The sequence below is a fragment of the Dermochelys coriacea genome, chromosome 18, assembly GCF_009764565.3.
Source record: "Dermochelys coriacea isolate rDerCor1 chromosome 18, rDerCor1.pri.v4, whole genome shotgun sequence".
Classification (NCBI taxonomy): domain Eukaryota; kingdom Metazoa; phylum Chordata; order Testudines; family Dermochelyidae; genus Dermochelys; species Dermochelys coriacea.
The window spans coordinates 16,340,359-16,353,546 of record NC_050085.1 but is presented as its reverse complement, the minus strand read 5'-3'; positions in this window follow the sequence as shown (position 1 = coordinate 16,353,546).

Here is a 13,188-nt window from a genome sequence, read left to right as displayed (position 1 = left end):
CACACAACCACCAGAGCAGAATATGTAGCACAGATCTCCCAGGCTCATGAGGAAGGAGAAATTTGCATTTATTGGGCCACATTCTGCTCTCAAGCACACTGGTGAAAATCCTGAGTAACTCTGCTGAAGCCAATCAAGCTGGTCCAAATTTACAGCCCAGTTTTCAGCTCCGTTTATGCCAAATATGCAGGTACTAACTGTGGACATCTTCAAACTCAAAGCCAATAGGATCCTCTGTTTCAAAGACAATTCCAACGACTTTGACAATTGGCTGGTAATTAAAGTCTGGGAGATTTAATAGCCCACAATAGATGAGAGTACTGGTCAATATACAAAATATGAGAGTGCTCTGTGGAAAGAGAACTGCATTTAGTTGTACTGAATTCAATTGCGATTGTAATGGATGAGTTCAAGTGTGACTTTATTTGTGTTTACAATGCGGCCCAGGAGCTCCCGAAGGCAGAGAAATGCAGTGCCTGGAAAGGATTCAAAGAGAACAAAACCACCCCCTTGAATCTCACATGTTGATCTCAGACACCATCCCCAGACAAGACACCCAGGCCCAGGTGAGCAGGTTTGGCTAAAGCGAGGATCCCCTGAACCTCTTTCCCAAATTCTCACTGAATCGGTGCTCTGAGGTCTCCAACCCTTGAGTCTGGCGAAGCTGTGCTGAGGTGGGGGGCGAAGGACACTGTGCACCTCTTTTATGTTTCCCTGCTCTCTGGAGGGTGATCCCCCCCCAGCACAACACAGAGCAGCCTTAAGGGGCCAGGGCATGGTAGTGCTCAGGTCATGCTGCCTTCCCCTGACCATGCCCTTGACATCCCAGATCTGCGGGGGCCTAGGAGGGAATGGCATATAGCTGGCTAGACCCGCTGTATATCACCTAAGGATTCCCTTCGGCAGCATGTGCAATAAGGGCAGCTTTATGGCCACTAGAGCGGTGCACGGACGTGTTGATCAGGGGCCAGGTTCTGATTTTCAGCTGTCTCGGCACGTACTGACTCCTGCAGGCACCAAGGCAGAAGCAGTGCCATCCCATCGGGAGGCCTGCAGCGTTGACCGTTCTGACTTAGTCAGGCACAGGAAGCTCTTGTCAGATTTCTGGCCCAGTTTCCCAGCCCTGTTTATTTTCCCATAATACAAAACCCAAGGAGATGTCCTGTGAACCTGAAAGGCAGCAGCTCTAGAGCTGGTGAAAGGAAATGCGTGCATTGCCCAGCGCATCAGACACATCGCGATGGCCATTTCTGCTCCTGTGGTCACAGTGCAAAGAGGGCAGGAGCAATTGACGGCTCAGTGAACGGACCCATTTAGCACATGCGGCACTGGGGATCACGGTCAGTTCAGCTGCCTTCCCAGATCCTGTAGGAACATAGCAACGGCCAGGGAAAGATTTGTGGCATTCCTTCCTTTCCAACACATGGAGACTATCTGCTGTTGGCTGACCGCTGGCACTGCCGTCCAGGTGGCCAGGCTGGACTGAGGGGCCGTAAGTGAAGGTGTTTAAAATCAGTAATCTCCAGCTCGCCACGTGTTTGCCGAGACCCAGTTCAAGCTGTGAATGCAACCCAGTCTTGGTTTGTAGCTGTCAGTTTTTACTTTATGAGGCTGTCCGCAATTTGTCACATACCCCAGGACAGCATCAGGGCTCTAAATCTAACTTCAATCTGTCTATAATAGCACTGGGGCCATGAATAATGTATGAGCCCTTGACTTGCGCTAAAACACTTATTTTTCCTCTCGAAGGACACCATAAAATAGTGCGTTCTAATGATTGCTTTATGGAAATGAAACGCTCACACTCCAAGTATATGAACTGTTGGAAGGATTACACCTCCCCACCCCCACCCCCAACCCCCCGACAGGGCTGGGAGAGCAATAGATCAGTTTCATGAGGGTCTTATTAAAACCCTACATTGTCCTGGGCTTTCAAGATAGTGAAGGTGCTTTTCTCCTCTCTTCCCTGCACCTGTTAATTCAGTGCAAGCAGGAGCTCTTGATGCTTCGCCCTCAATGACAGCCATGGTCAGGTGAGGGCATGAAGCGATTTACATCCCTCCTACTCCTTCTGTTCCTTGGGAATTGATCTGGGCAGCAGAAGAATCCTGCTTTCTCCTGGGTGCATTTATTTTATCTGCCATCAGACACGCCAGATCCAGACGGAACCTGCAGCATTATCCATCCCCAGCACATGCTGAGACCGCCGGCAACGCTGACTGCCAAGTCAGCCAGGAGTCACATCCTAGCACTGCACCTGCTCAGTGAGAAATTGACCCAGGCAAAAGGTTCATGGATGATACGAGTATCCGCTGTGCCTCTCCATTTGTCTTTCCCCGCACACCAACGTGCCTCAGCTTACACCTGGACGCAGCTGGCTGTGCTGGGAAGGGGAATTCAATATCCAAGCCCATCCACTCCCGGGCCTCTCCTCCGACTGCCAGCCAGGGGAACAAGCAGTGCCCATTTGGAGGATGTCTTTGGTGACACAGATCCCTGTCTTTTAGGAATGGCATAGAGACTCCCTAAAGCGGTCCACATAAGGCCACCTGGCATAGCTCATTCTTGCCCTTAACCTGAGGCTCACCATGGTCCAGCTGTCTGTTCAGAGCCCATCTCTGGAACTTTGTCCCTGATTATATTCTATGGACTCTCTGAAGTACTCAATGGAAGATTCTTGGTTCCAGCTGAGCTGTGCTCAGCACAAAACCCGAAGCGAGCGGATTATGGACAGATGGAGAACAAAAGTGGCTAAAAGCTGTCTTTTCACTCACCTGATCCCAGAAGCACCTAGAGGCCAGTTCAGAACCCTGGGTAAGTTAGAGCAGTCTCGTGGCTGCTCTAGCATATGTAAGCTTATAACAAGGACTTTCCCCAGCTAGGATCTGGAACACAAGGCATTACAGTCATGCTCCCCATTCCCAATACTGCCCCTACACTGGGGGTCTGGGAGCAGATGCCATAGAGCCAGCACAATGCAGAGGAATTCCTGACTGCCCTGTCAGGGAGCAGTGCAAAGAGGCTGGAGCAGGCTCAGAGGGCCTGGCCAAAGTCCTTTCTGGGGAAGATTTTTTTGGACCATTCCCTATCCCCCACTTTTCTTTTTCTTTTTTGGCTGTTTTCATTCATTTTTCATTCATTTTTTTTTCCTGTTAAGTAGCTGGACCCTGGGACACCAGCTTCGCTTCATTTAGAAAGTGGTTGCCTTCAAATGCAAACAGCTGTGGCTGGGTGACCTGGGGGGGGGGCTGCATAGCCGCACCTTACTCCTCTGCAAAGAGGCCAGGGGCTCCAGCCCAAATGCGAACATCTACACTGCTGTTCTTAGCCCTGCAGCCCAAGCCCTGCGAGCCCAAGTCAGTTGACCCAGACTTGGAGATGTGGGGTTTCTATTGCAGGTCAGACTTGCCCTTTCAAGTTCTGTGCAATTGATCAAACATGCAAAACGCCTAATAAATATTGCTGGGATCACTTCTATCATGAACACGGTGCAGCTGGGATGCTGGCACAGGAAGCAGCACCATGCATGTGACAGCCCCAGGCACACATTGTTTCTCCTTCCACTTCCAAAAAAAATGGGCTGCTTTCCCTTCTAGAAAGGAGCTGTACTAGAAATGACCCAGAGAGGGACAGGCAATGTCTCTTCACCCAGACCCTGCCTGCCTCTCCCATAAAATGTCACTGAAAAGGAAGGACTTCTCAAAGCAAATATTTGAGAAAATGAAATGTTTCAAGTTTCATCAGAAAACCATAGATTTTGTGAGAAGCAAACATTTTTGCAAAAGTTTCCATTTTGTCCAAAAAGCCATTTTCCATTTTAAAAACCACCTTGACCAGCTGTACGTCTCTCCAAGCCTCAGTTTTTCCCCTGTAAAACGAGGATAATGATACTTTCCCTTTTTTGTGCACCACTTTGAGATCAAAAGATAAAAAGTGCTAGAGAAAAGTTAAGGATTATTTATAGCTTCTCTAACAATCCCAGATCTGCCAGCATCCACAAACACCTGGAAATCGCTCTCTATTAGTATTCCTTTCACATCACCCACTGGTGAAAGATTTGATGCTAACAAATGTTGTTCTGAAAGGTGTCGATGCCTGAGTCTAATTTTATTTTATTTTTGACGCTGTGGGTTTATATTTACGTAGACACCTGCAGCCAGATTTAGGGCTGAAATTTAGATTTTGAAAATATAAAAGGGTGAGTATGTTTAGGGAGAAATGAAAGGTTAAAAGCCCCTAAACATTTTAATCATTTAAACAAACAAACAAACTTTTTCCTTCTTTTCTTTCTCCCTCCCCCACTTCTTAATTATAATAGATCTGCCCAATGTTGCGAAGACACACATACCAATGCTGCTTCTGCAATAGACCCAGACAGTGAAACTGACTGGGAATTCAGTGTTAAACAGATCACTCTAGTTACCATATCCAAGCTGAGTGAAATGGAGAAATTTTTTTAAAATAGCACAGACAGTGAAAAATTCATTCAATTCCTAAGCCTGTTTCAGCCTGGTTATTCTAAGCTGTTATTAGAAACAGATTTGTGCATTTATTTTTAATATGAGTTTTGTGACAAGAGAATGTCCCTTTCCAACTGTGCTTCGGAAGCATAACCCATGCTTTCAGGAATCCCATTAGCAAATTACATAGCTGGCCAAATGGCAGCTGAGATATTACAGTCCTTATTACAGCTGGCCCGGTCATGTCATGATCTGATCCGTCACTCAGCTCGGAGAGAGCGCAGCCTAGAGCCTCTGTGCAGGGGTAGGGGCAGACAGGCTGTCCCCCGGTTGTCATAGGGGTGAGGCAGGAGGGTTACACTCAGCAAGGCCACACCAGTGATACCGTGCTGACTTGACCTTACAGGCATTGCGTCCCGGCCCCTTTGTGCCAACGAGGCAGCCACAGAGCAGGCATACGGCAGTGGTGTAGCTACGAGTGGAAATCTGGGAGGGCCCCGATGTTTGGGAGGACGGGCGATGACAGATGGTCCTAGTTTAGCGTCTCCCCCGACGCCACACCTTCTCCCTAGCCCCGGTGCCCCCAGACACAGGGCTTCACCGGCGGCGCTGGGCACGTGCATGCCTCACCTTGGGCAATCGCCGCCAGCAGCTCCTTCTCCGCCGCCAGCAGCTCCCCTCTCCTGGGGGGCGCCATGGTGCTTCCTCCTTGCCCTGCACATGTGGGGGTCACTGCACGTTGTTGGACCCAGCGCAGCACCCCAGCCTGCCCGCTATCTCCCCCCCCCGGAGCAGCTTTGGGTGGGGGCCCAACCATTCCCCCTCCAGCGGCGGCGGGGGAGACGTGGCGGCCACCCCTCACCGTGCACGGGGTTGATTTCCCAGCACCAACGGCCCACGCTGCGTTTTGCAGCTGGGGCAATGACATGTGTGTGGCTGCTGCGAGTCGGTGCATCCTCCTGCCACCAGGCAGCCCCGAGAGGCCAGGGCAGTGGGGAACCTCTGGCCCGCGGCGCAGAAAATGGCAAGGCGGAGCTGCCGGAGGGTAGCTTTTTGAAGGGCGGGTGCAGAGCTCCGTCCTGGATTTCAGGTGCCTGTGTGACACTCTGGACCGCTATGGTAGCACTACACCCCCGCTCAGATTTGGGTGAGCCCTGGTGTATGGGCTCCCTCCGAAACTACCCGTGACACAGAGGCCTCCAGCAGCTGGGCTAACCCTGCACCACTTCCACTGGCAACTTAGGCAAAAGAGACCTGAGGATAGAGTGGATGCAGTGTGTGGGTGCAGACCAGAGGGGGAAGCATGGTTGGGATGGTCTCAGGGTCCAGCTATTCTGTGCCCCTGCAAAGCCCTAGAAGGTCCTTTGAAATAGTAATACACTTTAGGGAAGTCCTCAGGGGTGCCCTAATGGATGGCACAGGCCCCACATCCCCTGAATAGGGAAGGCTTCCTCTGTCTCTGCCCTGGCACCGGGATTATCTGCCCCCAAATTCCTCCTTAAACCTCACATGATCAGGCCTCTGGTGGGGACATGGTGCAAAGTGGAATAATGACTGACAGGCGAGCCGAGTCGGCTAGCTTCCAGAGTTCAATGGCCTTGTGAAAGGATCAAGAGCCGGTGGCCCAGATACCAGGACCAGTGCAACCAACTCTGCCCAACCTTAGCCTAAGGTCAGAGCCACTAACTAGCCCCAACCCTAGCCCTGGGCCAGCAACACCAACCAAATCTAACCCGAAGCCCAGAGAACCAATTGGCTCTGACCCTAACCCTAGCCTGGGGTGGCCGGCTGAAACCACCCCTAACCCTACCACAGGCCACCTACCAACCTCACCCTTAACCCCACTGAACCCACCCCATCACCTTCCCCATACAGAAATAAGCGATCCTGTTAGAAGCACTTTGATCCTAGTACAGCTGCCCCCACACTCCGGGGTTGCACCGCTTCTAAACCAATACAACTCAAATGGGGCCAAAACTGCATGTAGACCAAAGTGACACAGGTTGGCTCCACTTACACTTCGCTCTTACGTAGCACTTTTCATCCAGAGATCCTTATCCCCATTGTGGAGATATGGGAAAAGGAGACAGAGGACAGAGACTTGCATAAGGTCTCAGAGCCAGTTAATGGCAGACCCCCAGATCTCCCACCCCAGTGCTCTTACCACTGGATGTCACTGCCTACTCTAAGATGACGATGATTGTTTAGCTACAAATCCTAATGAGATAAGGGCGGGCACAGTGTGCACTGGAAATAATAGTTCCATCAGTCACTGACAGAGAAGGTATCCCATCTCCGGTCTTCAAACCGGAATATTAGGGGGACAGGAAAGAAGTGCAAAAGAGAGGAAGGCAATGAGGCTCTAAAAAGGAGGAGAAAGGCTGTTGAAGCAAGACAGCTGCTAGCCGGGTGACTGTTGGGGGTATCAGGCTTTTGCAAATGTTTGATTGGTTTAAGCTGAAGACCAAGCCCTTTCCTAGAAATTCTTACCAGCTGAACTAGCTAAAAGATGTTACATTTGGGAGGGGCAATCGTCACCCTGAAGCTCCTGTGTGTGACCACTGGTGGGCAGCGTCAAAACACAATTAGCGAGAGGAAAGAGCACACAAATGCAAAGTCACCTCCAAACAAAACTCACCCCCCTGCAAGGGGCCAGCGCGCTGGTTAAGTCCCACGGCACATCTAGGCAGTACAGCTGAGTGACGCACAAGGAGGGTGCGAGCCCACTAACCACTGAGCTGGTTAAGGGTGCCTCGCATCATCAAGACGCATCCTTTCCGGGATTAGTAGCTTTGGGAAGAGAAAACAGATGAGGATGGTGAGATTAAAAACTGGACGCTTGCCTGTGAACAATTAGCAATGAAGCACCATGGAGCATCTTACCCATCCAAAAGAGAGACCAGTCTCAAAGCACATCCACCATCATTGCTCATTAGAGATAGCCAGCCCCTCCTGTGGCTGCCCTTTTCATGGATTCATTTCTTCCCCTGCCTGGGCCGTGGCAGACCCATCTGGCCTCTTTGCTCGAGTGCTCCAGGAGGCTAACTCTGTAAAACAGCTGTCAGCTTCTAACCCAGTTCCCTTCATTATCACCGGCTTTCTGCCAAGGAAAATCAAACGTGCCTGAGATTCTCATGCACAGCAGAGTGAAGCAAAGGAGAGACACATGAGAGCTGAATTATCCCAGAGGTCGGGGTATGGGACCGTGAGCCAGGATTTCTCTAACCCCAGCCCTGATGCTTGCAGGGCCCTAGGCAAGCTACTGTTATTTATACTGTGGTAGGGGCTCAGGACTCCAGGGAGGGCCCCACTGTGCTAGGTGCAGCATGGACTCCCAATGAAAAGGCAGCTAGTCCCTGCCCCAAGAAGTGGCTTGTGGAGGCGACATGCCAAAAGAGAGCTTGGCATGTTCAGTAGGGTGATTTAAAGAGCTCCTTGTAGCCAGCTGGAACCCAGAGCGCTCTATAGATGGGAATTTCCTCACTCACCCCAGCTAAGCAGCCACAGCTGGGCTGTGATGCACAGCAGCTGCTGAGAAGGTATTAATGGACATTTATGCAGAGCTGCTCTATCGGAGCAGCAGTGTTGGCCTCTCTCCCTTTGATTCTGGGAGAAGATCACCACGGATCCATCTGAATCAAGCTACTCCAGGCTACCAACGACTAGCTGTTTGGTTTGTCTTTCTAATGAACCCAGCTTCACAGGGTTATCAAAATACTTCTGGCTCAGGGGCCATGCCCGATTCCCCTTACCAATGCTTTATCACCCCCCTGCAAAACCCAAACATGGGAGAGGGGGCATTCTGCCCATTCTTAGACCACATCTAATTAGGGCCCTGGCTTTGCCCCATTGACTTTGCAAACATACAGGGTGGAAATATATTTCTGGTTGCCAGGCTACTCAGTTGAAAACAGAACTAAACCTGCTCCTCTCCGTCACACACTCAGGGCCGATCATGGCCACTGTTGTCAATGCACCAGGTTTACAAAACATTGGGCCCACTCCTCCCGCTCTGGTGTAAATCAGGAGCAACTCCACTGAAGTCCATGGAGTTACAGTGAGATAAGTAAAAGAAGGCACAGACAGGCCCCAATTCCCCTATTTCATTCCCTGGCTCCTTCCTTCTCCCTCCTGTGGATGAATTGGAGTAAACTTGTCGACGGCTCATCAGTGCAACTTGAAAGCATTTGCTTGTCTTCCCCAGCCTCACTGGAGCTGCTCATTCTCCTGGCCCTTCAGTACTTCACTATTGTGTTCCCATTCATGCTACCAATCTTCACTCCAAGCGTCTCACCTTGTCTCCAGTCCTGATGAAATACACCAGTGACACTCGGTGAAAGTTCATCCCAGTTCCTTCCATCAATAAATACATTTGAAGAATAATAAAGGGAAATAAATACTCATGGAAACACAGAGTCCACCCATCAGGACGGCGGCTGCAGCGGGCCGTTGCAATGAGATTAATGTGTGTAGGTTTCAGTTCCGGTTTTTACCGTTCAAAAAGCTTTCGCTGTGTGTCTGGAGTCCTCTTTGCCCGACAGAAAGGCTCGCTGTGTCTTAATATCTTCAGAGCAAAGTGCCCAAGTCATCGGCAAGGCAAAGGCACCGCAAGGCGACAATCCATTGGGAAGAAAGGGCAAAAGAAGCTCAAAGTAGCCATGGGCCTGAACTGAGCAAAGGGAGGTTCAGGACTGAATACCAAGGGAAAGTTCCCTAGCAGCAAGTGTGATGTATACCTCCAAGCTGCATATCTGTTCCCCCCCAAGAGGAGTGAAGTTTCAGGATAATGATGCAGAGCAATGATGGTGATGATTGGGTGTTTGTACGAGACAGGGCCCAACCCCAAAATACACCGATCGTGCAAAGCATGCACTGGGATTGCTTCCACCCAGTTCTGGAATGCAGCCACCTCTTGGGCACAATACAGCAGCTGCTTGTCAGCGCAGGGCAACACTTCTCAACAGCTCAGGGCAGGAAGTGAAGAGAGGGCTACATCCTCGGTTTGTGCACATCAGGATGGTGCCACTGGGATATGCTGACTATGGATTTAGCCTACTGGAGTCAGCTGAAACTGCCTAGGACTGCAAGCAGGCAGAACATAATTATCCTATTGGGATATGCCAGGGCACAGGAGCTAGTCCCCACTCTCTGGGGAAAAACGACTGGATCCTTGGTCACCAGGAGCAGTCAGGACCTTGACTTTATGGCTCATCTGAAAGGTAAATGGCCTAATAAGTCTTTGCCACCGCTTATAGCCAAGGATTCAGTCCTGCAGCCCTTCCTCAGTTCTTGCACTCAGTCAAGCCAATGAGAGTTTAGTCTGAGAGAGGACTGCAGGACTGGCCCCTACAAAGATCCTGTCATGTTACGGGACCTGAGACTCCACGCCCCTTTCTGTTTTCATTCCCAGTTGTGCAAAGCGGGTGTACATTCCTGCCCTGGGTGTGAGTGGAGAAGTCTGATTTCTTCCTTGCACTCCCTTTGCACAGGTATCAGTGACAGCATAAAGGGGCCCATTGTGTCAGGCTAGGGAAGATGCATGATAGGCTCTAAGCTGCAGCGAACAAAGAAGAAAGTGTACATTGGCTGAATTTCAGCAATTCGCATCCTTGCACTGAGCCAACCGCAGTAATTTGCAGCATGTGGTGGAATGGAGAACAGGCATGCCCGCTGCTGGTATGCAAACATAAACCCAGACTTTGGCTCAATTTCCACCAGCATCATTATTGTTGATCACGTGCTGCCCAGCCCTACGGAGGTTGCTTGGTTAGGGCTGCTGGAATGTGATTTTCAAATCCCTTGGAAATTTGGATTGAAGAGGCACCTGAATGACTGGACACTTCTCAGAACCATTAAAATAGCGTGGGTCTGCAAAGCTGGACCACAAATCAGTGTTGACAACTCTCACGATTTTATTGCAAATCTCATGATACTTGATATTTTTCTTCAATTGCCAGCTCCTGGAGTCAAGTGATTTCATGAGAATCTCAGCTTTCATTTTAAAAAAGTAAATTTCTAGCCCTCGTGATGAAGAACAAAGCTTGAAAACGTGGCCCGAGTGCAATTTAAGGCTCAAGAACTAGAAAGCTAAGAAGAAGAACCCCAAAATCTCAGATTGTTAATTCAATCTCATGATTAATTGGGGCCCTGACTCATGATTTTCAAATGCTTGTGGTTGGCAAGACTGAAATACTAGGTCAGCCTGTGCTGTGATACTTCTTGTCCCAGATGGAACCAGGAAGTACAAATGTGTGGGAGAAAACAAGGTGAACATAACGCCTCAGTTTGAGTTTTGGGCAATGTTCTCATTTTATTTCTCAGCCATTTCCACTATACATATCAGACAACTGGGTCAAACGGCAATGCCTTTAAACTGCTACCAGCTAGGGCCCTGATCCTGTAAACTGTAGGAGCGTGCCAATCAACCTGTCTCTTTTTATTTTGGCTTCTACAACATTTGCAGTCCCAAAACAGCAGAGTTTAGGGCTTCCCCTTTTCCGCCTTTCTGCTGGCTTTTATTTTATCTGTCCCAGCAGCTCCTAAACTTGGTGAACTGTTGGGAGTAGGAAAAACAGGACAAAAAGCGAGTTTATTTTTCTTGTAGATTTCATCCAACTGCAGCAACTGCTTTGCTCTCAGATGGGCACTGTGGGCCAGATCCTCAGCAGGTGTAAATCAACATAGCTCCACTTCAGTGGCATCTGGTTTACACCAGCTTCAAATCTGTCCTTTGGGATCCAGTGAAATTGGCATTGCAAATACATTTTATATATTAAAAATGCAGCATTAAAAAAAACAGCCCACATTAATACCCTTCTGAGTAACATTGATTTTGTTTCAAAGGTAGACACATTATTGAACTATGTTCCCAGCTAACTATCGGTTAGCATTTCAAATAAGTCCTGGTGAATTGCGTTTGTGTTTCCTAAAGGTTTCAGATTTCCTAGCTGACAAGGGCAATCATTGATGTAGATAAACTGACCCAGAATAAATTAATGGAAACACATTCGAAGATTGATAGATTCCATCTAACTTATTAGCATTGTTAGGATATTTTAATGTAGATAGGCGGCTTTGACCTTGGCCAATGTAGTATAATACTAATATGTAATTCCACCACCATTAAGTAAATAAATAAATAAACAAACCCAGTGCAACTGCATCGAGTGACTGCAAATAGCAAAGAACAGAGAGGCTGAACATTTCTTGCTTGATCGATTGTGACAGGAAGGTTTATTTCACAACAGTCAGCTGACATTCATGCTCTTAATGCTCTTTTTATTATGATGATAACTAGAAGGATGCTGTCAAGAGAAATGTCATCTGCTTTAAAATTGCAGTCCTTGCCTGTTACTAAGAATACCTGAGGTTATAAAAATGGATTTTTAAAAATCTCATGGACGTTTCACCATTTATGCCGGTTGTTTCGCTTTTTTCATCTCATTCACCTTGGGGGATTAGGGTCAGATTTTGCACATGATGAACTGGAGCAGTGACGAACTCCAGTGCATGTGCACAAACCCCTGTACTGAAGTATGTTCACATTTGAAGTACCTGACTCTGAAGATTGACTGATCAGTTTCACTTTTGTTGCTAGTCAGTTTGGGAAAGGTCCGGTGTCTTTCTCTGTGTTTGTGTGGCCCCTAGCCCAGGGGAGCTTGGAGCCTGCATGGACCCTGGGTTCTGTTGCCCTACAATTGATAAACAATATTAATAATGAGGTTGTTGTGTTTGGTTTCCTAAAAATGAAAGAGGACATTTAGGGTCAGATTCTCTGTGCCAGGAAGAGGTTGCCAGTAATGAGAACAAACTATAACTGTGATTAGTATTTAATAATGGACATAACACTTTTTACAAGTATCACAGTATTGAACAGCGTGTAATACCCAATCCAATATGTCCCAGCAAATCAGTGAAATTGAATCCCATAAATTAGGCCTGTTTACCAGCCACACCTATAATATTGGGCACCAGCATATGCTGGCCTTGTTTATTGGGAGCTCTTCTCTTTCTAATGCATAGCACAATCTTCTCTGGCTCTAGAAAGCATATTGGCTCAACCTGTGATCTCAGTTACATTGGCATAAATCCAGAGCAACTTCAGTGCATCCAGTGGAGTTATTCCAGATTTCCCTCAATGTAAATGAAAGCAGAATTGAGCCCATAAGGAGCTGGGAGCAGATTGTATTTTTCAAATTGAATTCGGCTTGGAAAACAATATGGGTTCAAATGAATCATCTAGACATCAAAATAGCTTTGCAAACCCCAAAAAACAGCGTGAGACGTTCACAGCACCTCCAATTCCTCTAGCTTTCCCCAGCCCTGGTAAGAACCTCTTAGTAAGTGGGAGAGAAGTCTTGCTAAGTATTACCTGGGGAAGATTTTCCTGCCAGGAGATATTAGATGCTGTAGCTGGTGCAGTAAACATGAACTTATCTCACCGACCCCAGAGCCACCCAGAGCACTACTGGTGGGAGGACAATTTCTCAAATGTCTTTATAGCTACAGCACCACCTTGTGGGTTCTTACAGCTCCTGCCTTTGGTTTTGGTTTATTCACGGCCTTCTCTCCCTGAATGCCAATGAGACATTCTGGGGGATACTTGTGGCACCTTAGAGACTAACAGATTCTGGGGGATGTGACCCACATTCCCAAATTCCCCCATGGGGAATGGGGATGGCTTATCATGGACACAAAGGCCCCTTTACACACCTCTGACAGAGTCAAC